Source organism: Peromyscus leucopus, chromosome 15 (genome assembly GCF_004664715.2).
Source record: "Peromyscus leucopus breed LL Stock chromosome 15, UCI_PerLeu_2.1, whole genome shotgun sequence".
NCBI lineage: Eukaryota > Metazoa > Chordata > Mammalia > Rodentia > Cricetidae > Peromyscus > Peromyscus leucopus.
This window is the reverse complement of record NC_051076.1, coordinates 89,779,338-89,783,652: the sequence shown is the minus strand read 5'-3', so window position 1 is coordinate 89,783,652 and position 4,315 is coordinate 89,779,338. Positions and strand designations below refer to the sequence as shown.

The 4,315-nt window shown below is 36.9% G+C and overlaps 1 long non-coding RNA gene across 1 annotated transcript; it reads right to left on the bottom strand.

The window, feature by feature from the left end:
* Positions 1-272: 272 nt before the first annotated feature.
* Positions 273-3,742, bottom strand: LOC119089126. Its single transcript, XR_005092958.1, has 3 exons — positions 3,571-3,742; positions 1,469-1,537; positions 273-430 (listed from the first exon to the last, which is right to left on the bottom strand). It is a non-coding gene; the product is annotated as an uncharacterized LOC119089126 (long non-coding RNA).
* Positions 3,743-4,315: the final 573 nt, after the last annotated feature.

Genomic DNA, 4,315 nt, shown 5'->3' with positions numbered 1-4,315 from the left:
GTTACTAATTTGAGTCTGCACATCTGCACCCTGTTTCTTGAGAGAGGGTTTTCTCCTGGGTCCAGGGTGATACCTGGAACTTGCAGCCCTCCTGCTTTAGTGACATGACGTGCCAATTCTTGGCAAAGCTACACTACTCAGCTCTGAAAATGCCTGAAGCCTTAAGAAATCGTTCTCCCAACTCATTCCACCAGCTGCCACACAATATACCTGATCATATATGATCACTAATCTTCAGGCCTTACAGAGTCATGACTGAGAACTCACCTGATAGTTATTGGCACCTAAAATATCTTTGGCCATTTGTTCATAGGCAGGAGGAGCAGGTGAGAACAGTTTGTACCACTTTGCAGCCAGCCCTTGCTCTCCTCAAACCACCTCTACGGGAGCTTTTGGACCAAAGCAGTTGTGTTCCATGGACCTTGTCTCACTATTTGAGGACACAAATAACCGAAAGTTGATTTAATGTCACTTAGGTTAATGAACCAGAAAAAAAAAAATGTTTCTCCTTCCTTATTTACATAAGTTGCTCACGTCTAACCTTGAATGCAGGCACATAAAACATTTCCAATTATGTGAGAGAGTAGTACTCAAAACAAAATCCACTGCAATATATTTTTAATTGAACTTATAGAGCTCTACCTATGAATGAAAAGGCTTTTGAATAAGAATAATACACAGTAAAGGTATATCACATCCTTTGCAATAATAGTATAAGCAATACTTTTATAGAAGTAAAATATAGGATTTCTTACCAATTGGTTTGAAATAAACAATTCTTATGATAAACTTTTTAAAATTAAGACTTTTAAAACTAGCTTATATATGCTACCTGGAATAATTAAATCATTTTCTTATTTTAAAAATTATTTATTTATTTAATTTAATGTGCATGAATGCTTGCTTGCATGTATGTATGTGCACCAGATATGTGCCTGGTGACCAAGGAGACCAGAAGAGGTAGCTGACTTTTCAACATTTGGCAAGTTTGAAAGTTAATTGAGTATAGCTTGGGATGAATTTTTTCCAAGTGGATAATGTTTCATATGATGTTGGTTTATAGGTCTACCCGCAGGATCACTTTTGGGGGGAGAGGCTATAACATATATTAGATGTTACTGGGTTCAGTGAAGACTTATGGAAAGACAGTGATGCCCTTACACATTTAAAATAACATTATTTTTCAAAAATGATGTGAAATTTTTTTTACTATACATACATGAGAATAACCCTTTAAATTTTCCCATTGCAAATATTTGGATGAATATATGCTGGGGGGAGGTGAATTCTTTTTCTTTATCATTCTATAGTTATGCTGGTATCCTCAATAGAAATAGTCTCTTGCACACAGCAATACATTCAATACAAATGGGTCACTTCATTCCATGTCGAGATGCCTAGAGTATGTGTACTCCACAATGAGATGAAGCCCTAGTCCCCACTGTGAGTTTGTATCTGTTACACTGACCTGGGATGGAAACCACAGTGGGATCTGAGAAAGATGAGCCATGTGGAGTGGGGTGGGATGGATCATGTCCTGGAGGAATGACAGAGGAGATGGAAGGAGATTCAGTGATTAATTTCACACAGGACTGTAGACTCACTTGTGCTCCTTGTTGGGTATTTTCCAGGGAAGACGACAAGCTAGAGAGGATTTTTTTCATCTTTTATCTTTTCCAGTATTACCCTCTTGTCTACCTCAACATTGCTTCAAATCAGTGTTGACCACACCACCCACAAGTAATAAGACAAAGGGGAGAAACATTGACCCAGACCTGGTGAAGAAAAGACAGTTGATGAAGGAGAAGCAGAAATTGGAAGGGAATTGGGTGAAGGGAGAGTGAATACAACAAGAAGGACGGGAAGTGAGCTGTGGTAGCAGAAAAGGAGTTCCTGGACAATGTGTGGGTGAGGACAGAGGAAGGAAAAGTGGGGCAGGAGCTGGAGATCCCTGGTACTAACATTGGTGTATTAGCATTACCTCTCCTTTGAGGGAATTTTGAGGGCCATAATTCTCAACCATTAAGTTCAGGACAAAACTTTAAGGCAAGCAAATGGTTGACACCCTGAAGTCTTTTAGTGTTGACATCAAACAAGAAATAGTGGGCTGTCTGTGGCAGATTCCTACTGAGCTGATGATCTTGTGGTCTGAGAGTGAGTCTCAGCCTTCCATCCTGTATTTCCGGCTGGATTTTGAGTAACTGTTCAGAGGCCATTATCAGTGAATTAGAGGACTGGATGAAGCTACATCATCTCTAGAAACCCTAAACAAACTTCTACCAGAAAGCTTCCTAGTTCTCAGCTGAGCAAGCATAGATATGCTGGACTGGTGAGCACTTCACATCAGTGTTCACGAAATGGTAAAGAATGGGCTGAATCAATGAACAATAAATCATGTTAATAACGCTTTGACTCTAAGGAAAACCCTAACCTGTAACTACAAAACCACCTGCAGATATAAAATAGCTATTTTCTATTTAGTATTAAATGTATGTGAGATATTAACCCTATTATAAATTCTAACATTGGTCTAACAAAATCATGCTACTCAAAGTAGACGTAAGCAAATAATCATAACACTCTTAATTTTTCCCATAGACTTATTCAATGGACCACCAGAAGTCAGTTCAAAAGCTGCCTCAAACTCATTCTTAAAACTACTTCTCAATATGAAAGCCATTATACAGCTCTGATGCTATCAAAATGACCCACACCCATTGGAGACACACTAAATTCTTCATTATAATCTCATCACTTTGCATTAATCACAAATTCCTTATGAAGTTTAAACCAAAATAAGGTATGAAAATGACTTGCTTTTCTGAAGAAATATTGTGTCTGTGCTATAGTACAAGGTAGCTTGATTGAACATTTGTTTTATATAATTTCTATGACAGAATTTTATAGAACAAGTGAAGCAGGTAGACATTAACATCTCTATGTTTCACAAGAACAATTGAGTCACTTATAGGATAAACATCAGGCTAGTGACAGAACTGATATTTTACAAAGATCTATTTTATTGATAGAATTGTGAGCATGCTACAGAATTTGGTTGTCAAGTAAATGTCATTATTATTTAAATATCACAGAGTATACTTACAGCAACTTGAAGACCATAGCCTACTAAATACCCAGGCTCTATAGTGAAACACATAGATCTGAGATCCAAAATTGTACATCATGCTATTGTATTGACTGACAAAAGTAAAGTAATGGTAGATATTTGTGTATCTGATGACTGTGGTGTCTCTAGGCGATAGGAATTCAGTTCCATTATAATAACCTTATGGGCCCACCATAATATATTAGTTCATCATTAATAAAAACATTATTTTATGGTACATACATATTTTAAAGTCCTAGCTTCCCCACTGGTATACCATATCTGAGAGAAATGTGCTGCCCTCAGTAATGTCAAGTCTGACTCTGTGGACCCCAAGATGTCCTCTCCCTGGATTCTGAGATTGCCACTAAATGGCAGGATGCCATTAATAGTAGGGATTCCCCAATAATCTTTCTTCATCTCTTCTCTTTGGCTTAGAAGCAAATAAGATTCTCTTTACTTACCATGAAGCTGTGAGAAATTGAAACCTTGCATTGTAACAGATTTATGAGAAAATCCAACCAAGTAAGTGGGTTTCCATGACAGTATCTTTTTTGCTCATCTTAGGACAAGAAAGACCAGCCCACAGGGCCCAGTTATGATAGAGTTACAAAGTGTAGGACTGGTTTTGAGGTCAATCGATATGACCCAGTCTGTGATGTTAATAATTTAACAAAAGAAACACAGCTTCAGATCAGTGAAACTGAAACAAAGTGGATTGCACAGAGGCTCTTGACACCATCCAGAGCTCATGTTTTCCCCTTTAAACACTGACCAAGAAGCCCATACACTGTATCTACCATATCTAATTTCATAGATACAAATAAACAATAATACAACTCTGAGTTAGCAGTTTAAATCTTTAGCATTAGCTATCTTTGAAACCATAAAGTTATGTTTCCTTTTTTAATAGTGAGACATATGAGTCACCAGAACAAGAAATTAGTCATGATTGAAAGACTAGCTTTGAATAATTACATTCATGATAAAAATAATGATATTAACATAATATAAATCTGCTTGGCAAAGGACATTGCTCACATAATCTTATAACGCTAAGAAATCAGTGGTGCAAAGGTGCGCTCAGCTAATTCTTAGGACCAGAATGTAAATTTCCCTAAAGATATTGAGCATTAAGAAATTCACACTCAGTAAAATCTTTTCACTTTTAATCTCTGCCAGTATTATTTGTTTTGTATTAGATATTCA